The sequence below is a fragment of the Capsicum annuum genome, chromosome 11, assembly GCF_002878395.1.
Source record: "Capsicum annuum cultivar UCD-10X-F1 chromosome 11, UCD10Xv1.1, whole genome shotgun sequence".
Lineage (NCBI taxonomy): Eukaryota > Viridiplantae > Streptophyta > Magnoliopsida > Solanales > Solanaceae > Capsicum > Capsicum annuum.
In genome coordinates this window covers 95121865-95141076 of record NC_061121.1, presented here as the reverse complement: position 1 = coordinate 95141076, position 19212 = coordinate 95121865, and positions in this window count along the sequence as shown.

The window sequence follows — 19212 nt, the reverse complement described above, 5'->3', positions numbered from 1 at the left end:
ATCTATCAAGTTGATCAACCCACAGACTAACTTCTTCTTATCATTCTCTAAATAGGCAATAATACACATATACAACCTACTAAAGGCATCTATCACTACATTGGCCTTGAACAGATGATATAACAAAGTCATATTATAATCTTTTCACAACTCAACCCATCTTCTATGAAAAAGATTTTGATCTTGCCGTATGAACACAGACTGCAAAATTTGTTATTAGTGAACGCATCAACATAAATCCTATAACAATAATGCCTCCGAATCTTTAAGGTTGAACAACAACTGCTAACTCATGATCATATGTCGGATAATTTTTTTAATATGGTTTAAGCAATCTAGAGCCATAGGCTATGACCTTGCCTCTCCGCATGAAAACAAAACTAATACCAATATTGGAAGCATCACAGTAAACTTCATCTAAACCATCTGGCAACGTCAAGACTAGGGAAGAAGTGAGTCAAGTGTTTAACCCCTAAAAACTCTTCCCGCAGGAATCTGACCACTAAAATTTGACTTTGTTCTGAGTCAATTGAGACATAGGGAAGGAATTAGAAGAAAACCCTTCAACAAACCATCTATAATAGCAAAACAAACCCAAGAAACTCTTGATATATATGATGGAGAGATAAGCCTAGGACAGTTTCTTACTGCTTTGGTCTTTTGAGAGTCAACTCAGATGCCATCACCATAAAATATATGGCAAAGAAAAGATAGTAAGATTAGAAAAAATTCCCACTTACAGAACTTAACGAATAACTGATGATTTCTAAGGGTCTACAACATAACTCTTAGGTGATTTGCATGATCATTCTCATTACGAGAATAAACAAGGATATCATCAATAAAGACTTTGATGAACATGTCCAAGTACTTCTTGGAAACCCTATTCATCAAGTCCATTAAAGCTAAAAGAGCATTTGTTAGTTTAAAAGACATAACAATAAATTTAAAGTGACCATACCAAGTTTTAAAAGCTATCTTTAGAATGTCACATTCTATGACTCTAAGGTGATGATAGCTGAATCTGAGGTCTATCTTAGAGAAATAACTGCCACCCTGAAGTTGGTCAAATAAGTCATCAATTCTGGGGAGAGAATACTTATTCTTGATGGTGACTTTATTCAACTGACAATAGTCTATGTACATTTTGAGAGAACTGTCTTTCTTATGCACGAACAGGACAGGAACTCCCCATGGAGAAACACTAAGCCCTATAAAACCTTTTTCTAAGATATATTTTAATTGTTCCTTCCATTCCTTAAGCTAAGCAGGAGCCATTAGGTAAGGAAGAATAGAGATAGGCTGGGTATCTAGAAGGAGATTAATTTCAAAGTCGATTTCCCTCTTAGGAGAAACTCCAGGAAGATCTTTACTACTGGAACTGACTCAAGACTTGGAGCTTTAGAATTTGAGTCTTTGACTTGGACAAGATGGTAAATACACGCTTTGGATATCATCTTTCTTTCTCTAACATAAAAGATAATATGACCCCTAAGTACTGAAGTAATACCCCTCTATTTGATAACTAGTTCATTAGGAAACTTAAACGTAACCACACTATTTCTACAGTCAACTGATGAATAGTATGAGTGGAGCCAATCCATGTCAAGAATTATATCAAATCAGTCATCTCTAACTCCACAAGATCAACTGAAGTGATTTTCTGAGATACCGTGACTGAGCAATTTCTATATACCTATCTAGCTATAATAGATTTACCCACTGAGGTAGACATTGAAAAAGGTTCTTCTAATATTTCGGGACTAACACCATAATTGATGGCTATATAAGGAGTCACAAAAGAAAGTGAAGCTTCCGGATCTAACAATACAAAAACATAAAGATGGAAGAATCTTAACGTACCCATAACCACATCAGGAGAACTTTCCTAATCATGTCCAGTATGGTGAGAATACAACCTATTCTGACGCAACCCATTGGTTTGAATAGATGTGGCACCCAGCTAAGTTGGGTAACCTGCTGTAGCTGATAAAAAATTTAACTGGCCCTGTTGGAGTATATCCTTTCCTCTTTGGGAAACCACTGGAAACTTTTGAATCTAGTGGCCTAGTTTTCCACATCAAAAATTCACATAACTACAAGCCTTACGCTCATGTTGATGATTTCCAACACATTTTTGGAAAAGTGGATAAGTACGACCACTGTTCACACAACCCTAGGACTTAGAGACTAGCACTTTATCCCGACTGTCTTGCCTGAACTCGAGCACTGGCGTACTAGATGAAGAAGGAGCTCGGCCTAAAATTCTTTGACATAACTAAGAACGATTACCATCTTTTGACCTTAGCTAATTAAGTTGAAACTACTTATTCTGGACCTCATATTTTCTCTCTCCTTCTTCTTACACTTCTCTTTCTTAATCTACTGAGCCTGAACCATGAGCCTTGATACGTCTATTTCCTTAATCAACATGGTGGTCCTACAGTCCTTAAGCAAACTATCAGATACACCTAATACTAACTTACTCATTCTACACCTATTATCCGCCACTATAGTAGGAGCATACCTCGCTAATTGAGTGAACTTAAATGAGTTATACATTACGCTCATAATACCCTTCTTAAAATTAGTAAACTCTTGAACCTTAGATTCTCTCAGCTCTAGGGGAAAGAACCTGTCCAAGAAAGTTGTGGCAAACTCCTCCCACTCTATAGGCCCTACTTCAATACCTCGGTTTACCTTCCACTACTAAAACTAGGTTTGAGCTACATCTTGCAACTGATATACAACAAACTCTGAACTCTTACTTGAAGGGACGTCCATGATATCTGATATGCCCCCATTTTTAGGCTATGCCATATGTGCACCTAAAGTACAGATGTACCGGAGGTCACCCTGATAATGTCCGACCATATAACAAGACAATAGGAATATAAGACTAATAGTCAAAAGAAGAGAATATCTACTATTTCATTAATAACAATAGTCTAACCAACATGCCCAACTACACAGTAATCTACAAAACGTCTAACAAGCCAAAGTCATTAATTTTTTGGGACAAGCCCCGACAATAGTCAAGTACCAAATCTATACAAATCTATGACATAGAGTAACATTACTATACAAGGTAGATCTTCCTGAGTATGGAAGCTCACCACTTCAAGGTCAATGCCTGAACTGCTCAAACACCTATGCACTAAGTAGAAGAAAAAGATGCTCCAGCCCCTTTGTCGAATGAAGACATAATATCTAGAGATGGTTAGCGGTTGGAGCACTAGAATGTAACCCAAGAATAAGGATAAAATAATATCTTCATTCAATAGAAAGTCAATATGTCATATTCAATATTATTCATACACTTAATCTTACATATAGGTATTTCACATAAAAGTCCAAGAGACTAAGGCTTACAACATTTTTATACATTCATTCATTCATAAGGTATAAAGTAGAAGGCTCCGACAATGCACACTTAGGTTCAACCATTCTTATTTGGCATAGAACTTTAATTACATTCTTAAACACATGCTCATGCATATAAAAATATACATCATGTTCATATTATGCCACAAAAGGAACAAGAGGTAGAATACATTTTCAACTCATTCATTCATGAGAAATGGAGTGAAGAATTTTCAATCTTCCTCCTTACTATGTTTATAACTTAAACTTTATTGTAACATAAGCCACGGGGAACCGAACCCCAAACCAAACCAACCAACATACCATATTTGACCAAGTCAACCAATTATACCAAGTTAGCCCATTCGACCAATCTCATTGCCATTTCATTAAACTAGGAACTTGAATCGCTAGTTGTTTCACCGGTCTAGGAACTCAACTCACTAGCCATTTTATTTCATTGAACTAAGAACTCGAATCACTAGTCATATCACTAGTCTAGGAACTCGAATCACTAGTTATGTTATTTTATTGAACTAGGAACTTGAATCACTAGTCTTATCACTGGTCTAGGAACTCAAATGACTAGCCTTGTCATTTGACAAGGTATTCTAACCTCAATAGATATCTTCAGAATAGAAACTCAAATCACTAGCCATATCACCAGCCTAGGAACTCAAATCACTAACCATATCATTAGATATGGAACTCAAATCACCTATTGTGTATTGGACTAGGAGCCTAAATCACTACTTATTTCATCAGACGAGGAAGACAAATCACTCATTGTTGATTGGCATCAATGATCAGCATCAGAACTCTTAACTCATTAGTTCATGTATTTACATATGTCCAACTTATATCACATTTAATGGTTTTGGGTAATATAGATAATTTAACATTATACATGATCACATAGTCCTCATCGAAGCATTAATTTCTCAACCATTTTAATAGGACAATGTGTTTATTCAACTCATCATACAATCCAATTTACAATCCTCAAAACCTACAGAAACCATCCACATATCGTTAGTAACATTATATCACATTTTCACCACACTTGGTTCCATACAAAATTCAAGTTCAAGTTTAGGGAATTGAACCCCTATTCTTGGCCATCAAACAAACATGGTCATAGTTTAAAAAATTACATAGCTAACAACATCAACACAACATTAATCATCAATATTCATACTTATAGGGCCATCACACCATTTAAAGCCATAAGATAATTCATTACATAATTAACAAGGTTCATACAAACCATTTACAATGCATTCACAATCATGATAACTCAATATATGGCAACATGGCCTTTACAAACCATCCACAAGTATTCGTATTAATTTAGACATTATCATGACTCATTCATATCCACTAGGCAAATTCAATAGGTACACACTTGACCTTTACAAAACTATTTAACCATTGATCATTCCAATAGGACTCATAACTTGATTCAACATATCATTAATTTCATTTATGGTCACCAAGACCCACACAACCAGCCATGATTCATTAGCAAGCTTTTGCCATATTCTCACCACATCTAGGCTTAGCACACACAACAGGTTCATTATCATGTTTAGGGTTTCAATCCCTTATCAGTCATTGACGCAACAATATAATCAATTTCACCATACATAGCTCACAATACTTTTGCAACATTATCTATCAATCATTCATGCTTGTTGGGCTATTACCCTAGCTCAACACATTGTCAAAATGCAACTAGTTATTTTACTTAGATATTTTCACAAACACCTTGTGTTCATACCTTTTGTAAGGTTATTTTTTTGGTAGAAATCATCAAGACTAGGGTTACTCCATACCCTCATGTTAAAAAACGTAAAACAAGCACCCTCAGATATAATCTACCATCAATAACTTGTATCAGCACCAGTATAAACAAGAAACATCATTATTCATTGTTAGGTAACAAAACTCTTTACATTTGATTTAAAACCACCATGTACACTTACTAATCCAAGTGTGAAATACATGTGCTTAGAGTTATTTGGAAAGGGAAAGAGATACATTCCTTAAAAAAGATGATACACCAACTATCTCGACTCCTTCTTGCCACTAGATGAGATCCCTCAAAACTCTAGCCTTCAATCTTACTTCAAGAAGCCTTTAGAGTTTTAGGATATTTAAATCTTTTAAAATAAAGTCCTAGGAGGATAAAATTACTTATATAGTTAGAGTTTTTAGGTTTTTAATCATGGTAAAAGACCAAAAGGTCCTTGGTTAAAAGATAGAAAGTCCACTCCTGCAGGGGTACGATCCCCTCTTACGGTTCCTGTGGAAATCATGACCTAGGGTACGAATGGTATCCTAACTCGTGATCTAGGCTTCTCCTAGGTCTACAACACTATTGTGGGTACGATAGGGAACCTTTGAGTCATGACTAAAGGGTATGACTCATGCCCCTATCATAAGCTACACCCGTAACAAAAATAGTCCACTTTAGGTTAGGTTTTCACTCCATACAACCTTGAAGTATATGATTCATATGCATGGTTATGACCAAGTGATGGACTTGTCGTATTGGAGATAGTATGCTACATTAAATTACTGCTCAAGGTATGAAAAGGGAGAGGGGGAATGGTACGAGTCGTGACCAAAGGTATGACTCAAGATTTTCAATCATACCCACCCCAGAGAGATCAAAAGAAGTTGTTTTTGAGTGGTTCAAAGTCTAGTTGTTTCAATTCTTCCCCACTTGGGATCATTCATCCATGAAGGAAGGGTAAATCAAGCATAAACACAAGTTAATACATCAACATGCATCAAGGAAACCTTTAAACATGTTAGAAACAACACATATCATGGTAATCACCAATTAACCAAAAACTTTTGCAAGGGCATATTCTTATGTATTTCGTTCTCCTTCACTTAGGATCATTCGTCTGCGAATGATGTGTAAGAAAAGAATCAACACGGGTTAACAGATTAGCATATATCGTAAACCACTTTAAACATAACCAGGACAAAGCAAGCCACAAGGTTAAAACACGACACGTATTATGATCCTCATAGCACAACCTATTCATTCTAATATTCTTGGGATTCTAGACCATCACTTCTCAAAACACTTGATTATATCAAATACTAAGGGCTTGATCTCATCATCTTTCAAAGTTTGGAAGAAACTCAATATTTATAAACTTGAATCCCTTGCCTAACAAAGAGATGAATCAATAGTAAGCATTGGAAAGTTCATGCAACCTCCATCAAAGACCTAAAACAAATTAGAAACAATAACACACACCTGAAGCATGACATTTTAGAACAAAACATAATTGCAGATTCTTGGACTTCATGTCCTCTTCTACCTCCCAAGTAGATTCGTCGAACTTATAGTCCCTCCATGAAACCTTTACTGACGCCACTACTTTCCTTCATAATCGGCGGACACATCAACCTAAGATCTTTCTCATAATACAAGGAACCCAATATACCAACATCCTATAGGGGGATGACCAACAAACGATCACCTACACATCATTGTACATAGAGAAATGCACAATTAAGGGAAATAGAGTTCAACCTAAAAGGCATCTCTATCTTTTAGGTAGTATTGCCAACTCCTTTCTAGACAACCAAGGGACCAACATACCAGGGACTAAGATTTCCCCCTTCTTACCAACTCGCATCACTCCCTTTATGGGAGACACCTTCAAGAATACCTACTAGCTAACACTAAGCTCTAAAATCCTAACGCCACATATCTGCATAAGACCTTTGGCGACTTTGAGAAATTTTCAACTTCTCATGACTTACCTTTGCCTTCACCAAGACATGGTGAACTAAATTAGGGTCAAACAACTTACCCCTACAAACTACATACCTTCAAGGGGAAGGACAATATTTCCTATCATATGATGCCCAAGAGCCACCGTAGAGTCTCCCCCAGTTAGGGACTCCTACACTTTTCTATTTTAAAATGCCGCCATGCTCCCCTAGACACTAACCATCATAAAAGGGTCACGAAAGAACTAAAGAAAAATAACCACTCACACTAGTCAAGGCAAAACCCTCAGTAGAAACACGATAACGTAGGTACGAAGTGCTTTATAGTGACCACTTAGGTCACGAATGAGACTCATCCTAACACAATATACCAAAGGTTGAGTCCTTCTGTTGGCACACCAAAAGACACACCACCACACACCTTTTTGCGAATCTACCATGATCCCTTTACTAAAGATAGATAATATGAACAAAAAAAGCCACGAACTTCAACCAAAGCTAGCACTTGGAGCACTTGGCATACATATGATGATCATTCAAAGTTTACAACATGGTACGGGGGTGATCTACTTGATCCACCTCCTTCATAAAAAATACTAAGATATAATCAATGAAGTCAATGAAAAACATGTCCATGAATGGATGGAATACCATATTGGTCAAGCCCATAAATTCCGCCGAGGCATTGGTCAAGCCAAAGGACATAACAAGAAAATCATCAACCATGGAAATAGATTCTTGAGAAGAACAATCAAAGTTAGGACCTTTAAGTTAGATAAAATGATACAAACACCCCTTTAAAATTAACTATTAGGTTTTAAGACCAGAAAAAAATCCTCCCTTAGGCACTAAAGAACAATAGAACCAACTTTCTATACAATGACTGGCTCATTAGAAAGTTAAACATGACCCTATGGGCCTAACAATCTAAGAAAGTATTGCAAGGGTGCAACCAATCCATTTCTAATATGACCATGTCCCACTCTACCAAGTGTACAAGAGTGTCTTAGCCATCATTAGATACCACACAACCCTATAGACTTTTTTAACAACCACAGGGTCTCCAATTGAGGTAGAAATAGAAAAAGGAACCGACTAACTCTCAGGACCACAATCAAGATACACATCCACACATGAAGTCACCTAGGAAAGAGTAGACCCTTGTTCAAGCAAATAATACACATCAAAGGAAAAAAGTTTCAACATTAGAAGATGCCTTAAACTCCCATGGGATAGAAAGAGCATTAAGATGGCCCCGACTAATGTCGAAGCAAGAAATAATACCCTTGGGTATAAGAGCTAGAGAAATAGTAACTGACATCCTTTGTCTTTCCCAAACGGCAGCCGCTATAGGATGCTCCCATTGTATGTGGCCCAATTGGCCACACTTAAAACACTATTTCTTTCTTTTCTCGTAATAACCATAGTGTGATTGATTGCAAAACTGACAAACAGCACAGGTGAATGAGGATTGGGCCCCACTGACCTGACATTGGGTACCTTGTTCCCTACCAACATTATTAATTTAAAGATATCCATCTCTTAATGAGTTCAGGTAGGGAGCATTAGCTGCAAAATGAAAATTAAGACCCACCCAACACCTCTTTTTGGACCACCTTCCATAATCTAATCCAATAGAGCAAAGGAACGATAGAACTCAATATTTTGAGGTGACTAAGGAGAAGTATCAACTTCAGTAGCAGGGTTAGCGAGAACTGGCAGAACTCCATGGGATAGTTAGATATCAAGACCCCTAATCGGGTCTGAATCTGAAAGTTGGGCGAGCGTTATCCATATTGACCCCAGTTGAGATAGGATATCTTGCTTGAATGTTAGATCTTCTTGGATACATTATTCGAAAGATGAGCAGACAGAAATCAGAGTAATCTAGAACCTTAGACTCTATATAGCTTGAGATTGAAACACAAGGAAGAAAAATATTCCTAAGTGTCTCATAGCCTCTCTCTTATAAGTGTGGCATGCTACACACTTATAATAGAGACTCTACTTGACATGGCTTTATAGACTCCCAACTGACCATGAACCTAGGCTCTGATAAAAACATGACACGCCCCAAACTTTGAGCCATGTTCTGTGGGCTCCTCAAGCACACTTGTACCAAAGGTCACACTGATAACATAACCTAATCACCAACAATAATCCATAGGGTCCGGATAAAGTCTGACCATATAACAGGATAGCACAAATGTAAGACTAATAGTCATAACTAGATAATATCTAGCATTTCATTAATAAAAATAGTCTAGCCAGCATGCCCAAGTCCATAGTTATCTATAAAACCTCTAACAAACCATAGTCAATAATTTTTCTGGACAAGCCCCCAACAATAGTGAATTACAAAATCTATACAAGTCTATTACATAGAGTAACGTGATTATGAAAGGTAGATCTTCCAGAGAATGGAAGCTCACCACTTCTAGGTCAATGCCCAAACTTCTCAAACACCTATGCATTGGATAAAAGAACAAGATGTTCCAGTCCCTATGTCGCATGCAGACATAGCATTTGAAGATGTTTAACGATTAGAGCGCTAGTATGTAACTCAAGAATAAGGATAAAATAATATCATCATTCAACAACAAGTCAATATATCATGTTCAATATTATTTGTATAGTAATCCTTACATGTATGTATTCACATGCAAGTCAAGAGACCAAGGCTTAACAACATTTTTATACATTCATTTATTCATAACGTATAAAGTAGATGGCTTCTACAATCCATACTTCGGTTCAACCATTCTTAGTAGGAATAAAACATTAATCACATTCTTAAACCCATGCTCATACACATAGACATATAGATCATGTTTATATTTTGCCACAAAAGGAATAAGAGTTAGTATACATTCTCAACTCATTCATTCATGAGACATGGAGTGAAGAACTTTCAATCTTCCACATTATAAAGTTTATGACTTAAAATCCATTATCACATTTGCCACAGGGATTCGAACCCCAAAAAATTCAACCAACATATTACATTTGACCAAGTCAACCAATTCAACTATGTTATCCAATTTGAGCAACCTTATTGCAATTTCATTAAACTAGGAACTCAATCACCAGTCATTTTATCGATCTAGGAACTCGAATCACTAGCTATTTCATTTCATTAAACTAGGAACATGAATCACTAGTCTTACCACCGGTCTAGGAACTTGGATCACTAGCTATGTTATTTCATTAAACTAGAACTCAAATAACTAGTCTTATCACCAGTCTAGGAACTTGAATCACTAGCTGTGTCATTTGATAAGGTATTTTCACCTTAAGACTTCTCTTCAAACTAGGAACTCGAATTGCTAGCCATATCACCGGTCTAGGAACTCAAATCACTAACCATGTTATTAGATGAGGAACTCAAATCACCTATTGTTCATTACACTAGGAACCCAAATCACTAGTTATTTCATCAGACGAGGAACATGAATCACTCATTATTTATTTGCATTAATGATCGACATTAGAACTCTTGACTCATTAGTTCATCCATTTACATATGTCTAACTTATATCACATTTAATGGTTTTAGCTCATATAGAAAATTCAACATTATACATGACCACATGGTCCTCATGGGAGCATTAATTTCTCAACCATTACAATAGGCCAATGACTTCATTCCACTCATCATACAATCCAATTTGTAGTCCTCAAGAAACACACAAACTATCCATATATTTTTAGCAACATTATATCATATTTTTACCACACTTGGTTCCATACACAATTCTAGTTCATGTTTAGGGAATTGAACCCCTCTTCTTTGGCCATCAAACAAACATGGTACCATAACTTATGTCCTAGGTTTGTATCTGATCAACCACACTTTTTAAGGTACAAGAGGGAATCTTTTAGTCATAACCAAAGGGTACATCTTATTCCCCAACCGTGAGCTTCACCCGTAACAAAAATAGTCTACTCTAGGTTACATTTTCACTCCATATGCCTTGTAGTATATGACTTATATGCATAGTTACAACCAAGGGATGGCCTTTTCATATAGGAGATAGTATTCTACCTTAACTTACCGCTCAAGGTACGAAGAGGGAAGGGAAGAAGGGTACAAGTTGTGACTAAGGGTATGACTCAATCCCATCAATCATACCTACCCCAGAGACATCAAAAAGATTTTTTTCCTAGTGGTTCAAAGTCTAGGTGTTTCAATTCTTCCCCACATAGGATCATACACCCATAATGGAAGGGTAAATAAAGCATAAACTTAAGTTAACACATCAACAAGCATCAAGGCAAACTTTAAACAGGTTAGAAATAACACACAACAAGGATACAACACAACACATATCACAATCATTACCAATCAACCAAAAATTTTTACAAGGCCACATTCTTGGGTGTTTTAATATCTATCACTTTTTGTACCATGTCCAAAAACTCCTGCGGATCCTTCTCAAACTTGGATCCAAAAAATAGAGAGGGATTCATCAAAATAAAATCTCAAATCATAAATCACAGCTGTATTTTCCACTGGATTGGTTGGGGCACCAGACTGCTGGTTGTTCTGGGTAGCTACATAATGGGCTAAGGTCATGAAAGTACCCCTAAATTCAGTGTGAGAGACATACTTATTCAAGGGATATTCCTAAATATGTGGTGGTGTAGGCTTATCCCCGTTCCTTCTTTCGTTGTTCTATCTAAGAGGCATTTTTTGTAAACGAAATGAAGGATGAGATTGAAAGAGCAATTAAATAGAGCTCATGATCTTTTGCACGACATGAACACTTAAAGAAGGGAAACTTTACTAAAACATCTTATAACCTTTTTCCCATAAGTGTGACGCGCTTCACACCTATGCACAAGATTATACACAATGTGTCTTTCAGAAACCCTAGGACACTTTAAAACTTTTGGCTCTAATATCCTATTTTGTCATGGCCTGAGGCGTTCCCTTAGTCGATACAATAGTGCATACGATGACAAGTTAACACAAGCGATCCAATGAACTGGTCACAAGCGATCCAATGAACTGGTACTTATTGTGATCATTGAGTAAAATAATAATACAACACATAAGCAGAAGATAAGATAATAAGATACTATAAATCCAAATTTTGAAATATATTTCAATGACATTTCAAAAATATCTGATAAAAAAATTGGAAACTATACTGTGTGTCTGAAATAACTGATAAAACTAAAAAACTGGCTGACTGTCTAACTGATTGTATGAAAGCCTCAAAACATTACACGAAGATGATAGGACAGAACCCCAACAAACTCTGATAGACTAAACATAAAGAAATACTAAAATAACTAAGAAAATATATGTTATAACTGATGGATGAGGACTCACCACTACTACTATTGCGTAATGTTGAGCTGTATAAAAATGCTTAGGAAACTGAGAATCCAAACCTATGTTACAAGACAACACAACACAAAGAAAAGTATGCGGTCAGTACTTTAAATGTACTGGTATGTAAGATAAGAATTGACTGAAATGCATGGAATAATTGAGCATGAATGCATAAGAAAGTAATATCTGAGAATGCAAGACCAAGCACAAATATGTTACTGAAAAAATTTGAAATCTAAAAGAATGAAATCTATATAACTAAATAACTGATAATTTGTATACTTGGTCAAGCAAACCTAAGCTGAGATACACTAAAATAGTGACTGAAACTATGTGAGGTATTATGTAATCAACATGTCCCAATATGAGCTAATCAGGGTCCAAGATGTAACCCCAGTTTGAAGAGTGTCAGTATTATTTTATGGGTACTAGTAATGGCTATGTTGATCCACTAATCTGATGTCCAAAGAACTAGAGAGTCAGTACTAATCTGGTGGGTGGCCCCTAAGAGAGTGTCAATCATAAACTGGTATGTGACATCTCATAATCCTATGCTAGCTATGTAGTTCTAGAACTTAGGGACTGCTACTAAGGACCAAGTCCTAACTTATGGGTGAGCCCCTATCCCTAGGGTTTCTCGGTGCTAAATCTTCCTCCCAACTGAAGTGACACTGGAACTGAACTAAACTAGGTTTAGATGAATATTACTTCTGATGGTGTTGATCATGATTATATCAGATGAGTAAAGATAATAATATCCATGGTTTAACTGAATCATTACTTGAAAATCTATAATCATGTAAACCACATAGGTATAGGGTGTTCATAACCCACCACACTAAATGACCATCAAATACGATAACAAAGCTTTAAAACTATAGTATGGGATCATAGTTCAAGGACCCAAAGCATAGATATTTCATCAAATATGTGATAATTATGAACTTGAACATTGCAATGTGTTAAGTATAAGGAAAGCAACATGATTACATTGCTAAATTACTAATTTGGGAATTTAACATAAAATTCACTTGAATATAACATGGAAAACTAAAATTTAAAGAATGAGGCAATCTATCATTTCATGGGATCATACATGGACATGAATTGAGTTTAAATTACTGGGGAACACTTGAATTTAACCCATCTTGAACATATAAAATTCCATAGAAAAAGAAAACTCCATAAATTTAATTAAAAAGAAGGTTTTTGGGCTCAATGGGGGGAAGGTACCCATCGATGAATACCAACATAGCCTAATAGATAGTTTATTAAATATTTCATGAGCTTTTATTAAACCTGGAAGCTTGAACTTTTGATTTGTTGAGAAAGGCGCTTGGATTTTTGTTCTTGAGAAAGGATGAGGGTTTCTTTAAAGTAATTTTGATAGGAAGAGTAAAGAATGCACCTAAGAATGCCCCTAATAATTTAATGGACAAGATAGGTTGAGGGGAAAATACAACATTGCCCCTTTATTTCTTCAATAAAAAGTTTGGGTGAGGAGCTCTAGCACCTTCCAAGCTTGGCTTGGGTCAAGCATCCCTCATGCCACAATCCTTTCTTGGGTCAATAGGACATCGTGCTTTGACCCTTGGTTCAGTCAAGAATCCCTCGTGTCGCGGGCCTATAATGAGGCCTTGCTACCTCTGCTCACTAAACATGCCCCTAATCCCATTTGAAAATCCCAAAACTCCTTAGGGATATACCTTTAACAACCCAAAACATTATTCAACTCAAAAACCAATGTCTAGGTGTCAAAAAGACCAAAATCAAAATTTGTGAAATTTAGGAGTCTTTAAAATGACTAAGTCCTTAACACTTAATAAAAATTTAAAGCCTTGGACCCCTTATGCATGCAACAAGAAGCTGAAACGAGTGTCTAATTTTATGGAGAAGTACACCATCTTTCAGGAAACCAAAATTATCCTCCTTTTAGTATAAAATAGCATTATTCCCCATCTGCAAAATACAATTTCTAGCAATGAGTCTTTCAACTTGTGCATTCTTTGGGCAACTATCTAACTCTCTTTATGCCTAATTTTAGCCTTTTAAAATAATGTTTCATTACTCATAAATTTTCATTAATTTTATGTCAAGGGAATTCTGTAATAAGTATCATCATATCTAGACCTGCAAGCCATATCATATCATATTATTTCCATAGCCCCTTCATTCATGAACATGTTAATGACCACCAAAAGACTTAAAAATTACATAACAGTTTTTCATTTCAAAAGCACATGGAAACTTATGCAAAAACATCTTCCTTTCAAGAAATTAATATAGGGTAATTATCTCTTTCATAAATCACCTGCAATTCTTCATTAGAATACAAGAGCATTTAGAAATAAGAAACAATCCTTTGAAAACACGTAAAATGACAATGCATAACTGATAAAAAGACATTTAAAGCTCAAGTTTGTCAACATTCATTAAACATCCACCATCACTAGACCATAAATAAATCTTGTGATAAAAAAGGGTATTTATGGTTAACGCTCTCAAATCCATTTCACAATCCATAACACATTCACATAAATATAATTTAAAATTTATAGAAAACCCCATAGTTATTCCATGATTTCATCATAAAAATGGTTTTTTAATTAACGCTTTTCCATTAATTTCGAAACCTTAACTTATACATATAAATTATAGGTTTTATTAAAAATATCATACTTATGCTTATGCGAGTTAGGATAGTTTTACGTACCTTTTGATAGAGAGAAATTGAATAAGAACCTAGAGTTTGGAATCTACATGCTTTGAAATTGAGAAATCATTCTTGTTGTTCTTGGGAGGAATATAATGAGGAGTTTGGGAGATTCTTCTAGTTTAGGATGACTTTAGAATTATAAAAATGGATTGAGGAAGTTATAGGAGTGAAAAGACTATTTTCCATGGAATTTAATAAGGAAAAACCATATTTTAAAGCCTGTGAATGGGGGGTAGTGCCACATGCCTCTTGCCTTATGCAGCCATAGCTCACCCTAAAAAGTGTCTCACGAAGATGCCCATAACATTTTATTCCAAATCGGATTAACGAATGACCAGTGGCATTGGAAAGAAGGCTCAAAGTTCTTTAATTTGATATATATTTTTCCACATAACTCATTATATTCTAGTATTAATGAGCATTGAAACTTTTCTCAAGTTAAAATATCTATAATCGGTAGAAAAATTCTCACCTCTTCTTTGAGTTAGGTGATTTTTATGACATATATTCATTTCCAAATATGGTCCTATACTAAAGAATTAACATTCACATTTATCTTAAAATAGAAATCATTAGGTTCGATCCTATATACGTAGGAAGGACCATTCAAGTTCTAGCCTAAAAATATGGGGTGTTACAATACTCATGGACTTAATGAGAATTGGAAAATTATGGGCAAAGTTTTGTATCCTGTATGGTATAATATTGGGGTTGTTAATGTCAATGGGCTATTCATTTGATATATAGAATCAATAATGACAATGGTTACTCCTTTGATACTAGAACAGAAAAGCTCAAGTACCTATTAGCTCCTTGTGCTTGAGGCTAGCAGAAGTGGGGAAATTTCCATGTTTGAGTAATTATATCTACAGATAGTGAGTTAATATTAATATTTAGGCGATAAAAGAGTATGATATTTCTTATTCTTGAAGTAAAGATAAAATTTTAGTGGATTATCTTTTTCCAGATATCAGTGTTATCATAGGCAAGCTTAAAGATACGCTTAAGCCCTGAAGTGAGGCTGAAAGAGTATTGAATGCTTTGCGTCTCTTAATGTTCACTTCAGTGTCATCATTGAGGTATAGACTTACTTTTAATTTCCAATAAGCCTCTTTTGAAATGGTGACACTAAACAATTGATATTTCACTTTATTGTAAATCTTTTTTCAATTTTCCTAGTTCATAGCGTAAATCTTTATATGTGTGTGTGTGTGTGCATTTTCTCTCTTTACGACTTTTTCTGTTAATGCCCATATTTTATTTGTGATTTGCACTTAAAACACCAATAGAACTTGGGTGTTTTTGGTGCTTTTTGCCTTTGATAATACTTTCGGATATGAGTAAATATAACTTTTGAACAATATTAATTCAGAAGGATAGGTAAATCTTTATTCATGGAGGCTTTTGAATAATATTAATTCAGAAGGATAGATAAATCTTTATTCGTGGTGGCATACAACAAGCTAATAGACATAATATCAATACAAATGGGTGGAAAATTAACAGGCGTCTAGATAAAGGAAACACATGGCACGTAAAATTGTGACTTCACTATGTTTATGAATTTTTTAATATGTGTTGACTCATTCTTCTTCGAAAATAAAGATTACATATATGGGGTTGCACAATATGTTAAGCTTGGTGGTTATTATTATTTTCTTACTGATAATTATATATTTATTCAAATTTCTTTACAACGTATGCACTAACAAAATCGCAATGCTGAGAGCATGTTTCTCGCCATCCTTAATATGATACACACTCTTCTTATTCAATCCTGTCTTCCCTCGCAATTTTTGGTAGAAACACTGTTAGGTTCATGTGGTGTGAATGGAAAATAGAGTGACACTACTCTTTGAGTTATAGGCTCACTGTTTTGGGAAAAGGCATGATTGATTGGATGGTTGTAGTTGTTCGAAAAAGACACACTATTTCGAATGAACAGACTTGACTATTCAGAAAAGATACACCTTTTCGATGAACCATCGCCTCCTTTCAAAAAAGGCACTTCATGGCTATATAAAACTGCATTTTTCCATAGGTTTAGTACAAAATTTCTACATGATAAAAACACTTTCCTATCTTTTGAAAACTCCTTGTGATCATCCCCCCTTGAGTGAGCTGGAAGAAAACTAGAATTTGAGGTAATGCTACATTCTAGTTGTGACGCCATTTTATCCAAGGAGTAAATTTCTGCAACCTCGGGTACATGAGGAGAATTATTTCCTTAAGGACTCCTCGTGAAGTCAAAGGACTTGTCTTATTCTGCTTCATCTATTTTCTTTAAAATAAAACATAAAACTTCTTTGATAGTTCATATTGAATTTGTGTTGAAGGTGTTGAAAAACTTCATAAGTGTTCTTCATTTAATCTTAAACTCGTGTTGAAGTTGTTTTGACATAATATAAATTATATACCCAAAACAACAATCTTAAGGAAATAATTTTTTTAAAAAAATTTATTTGCTTGTTTGGTGAAATTTTCTTTTAAGTAAAGTTTTTTTTTTCATAATCAGTATTGTTTAGTTTCTATAGATTAAAGCTTTACACTTTCTACTCCGTTTGAACTTAACAAGTGATTTGAAGAAATAAAATCTTAATCACAAGTTAAAGGTCATTCAGTTAACGATTGGAAGACATAAAAACTTCATCGATAAACTAGAAACAAGTAGTATTTATAAGTTGCAACGAACTTTTAATAAGTATAATTTTAGAAAAAATGACTATAGAAGGTCATGTTGATGGTGTGACAAGTGTGGCAGTAACAAGTGTTTCCGCAACCAGTCGCACAAATGAGCCACCCGCTATGGCACTAGCAAAAAAGTCCGGAAATTTTTTGGAGTTGATTTCAAGAGGTGATAACAAAAAATGTTCTTCAATTTAACAACCTTATATCTTCAAAAGTTTATTTAAGAAGATGCTCCAGAAGTGTCCGAAGGAACTTTGGAATAGGAGCGATTCGTTGTAACAGAGACATGGAAATATTTTAATTTCCTATGTAGGAATTAGAAACTAAGCGGCCTCCAAGATAACTTATACAACATCTTTAATGTAATGAAGGCATGTAAGGAATTGTGGAATTCACTGGAAAAGAAATATAAGACTGAGGATGCGGGAACCAAAAAGTTCTATATTGTACGATTCTTTAAGTACAAAATGATTGATAGCAGAATGTCGTTTCTCAAGTATAGGAGTTGCAAGTCATCATCTATGATCTCCTTGCAGAATGTATACATTTAATGTATACCTTATTTAATCATGTTAAAAATGTTCTTAATGTTCACATAAACTTTATTATAGGTTTGGTTATGAATGAGGCATTTTAAGTAGTTGCGATAATTGAGAAGCTTCCACCATTCTGGAAGGAGTTCAAGAATTACGTGAAACACAAAAGAAATGAGATGACAATTAAAACCTTATTGTGAGGCTGTGCATTAAATAACGTAATACAACTGTAGAGAGAAGGCTTAAAGGAAATTCTACAATGAATGAACTAACATTGTAGAAGACGACCCCAATAACTCAATGAAGCGGAAGAAAGATGGACAACAAAGCAATCAACCTAAGAAGAAATTAAAAGGAAAATGCATTAATTGTGGAAAGATTGACCAAAAGTATATAGATTGTCGTGCCTTAAAAAAAGCAAAAAATAGGATCAAGCAAATATGGCTAAATCTAAGAACGAAATGGACGACTTTTGTTCCATGCTTTCAGAATGTAACTTGGTGGAAAATCCTCGAGAATGGTGGACAGAATCTTGTGCCACCCACCACGTTTGTGCAAATAAAGAGTTGTTTTCTTCGTTCGCTCAGACTCAAGGCAAAGATAAGATTTAAATGGCAAACTCCACAACTCCAAAAGTTGAAGAAATAGGATATGTCTGCCTGAAAATAAAATCAGACAAAATGTTGACTCTTAATAATATCTAGTATATGCTGTAGTTAAAAAATAACTTGATGTCTGTATCACTTCTTGATAAAAATAAATTTAAATGTGTATTTGTTTCTGGAAAAATTGTACTTAGTAAAGGAGAA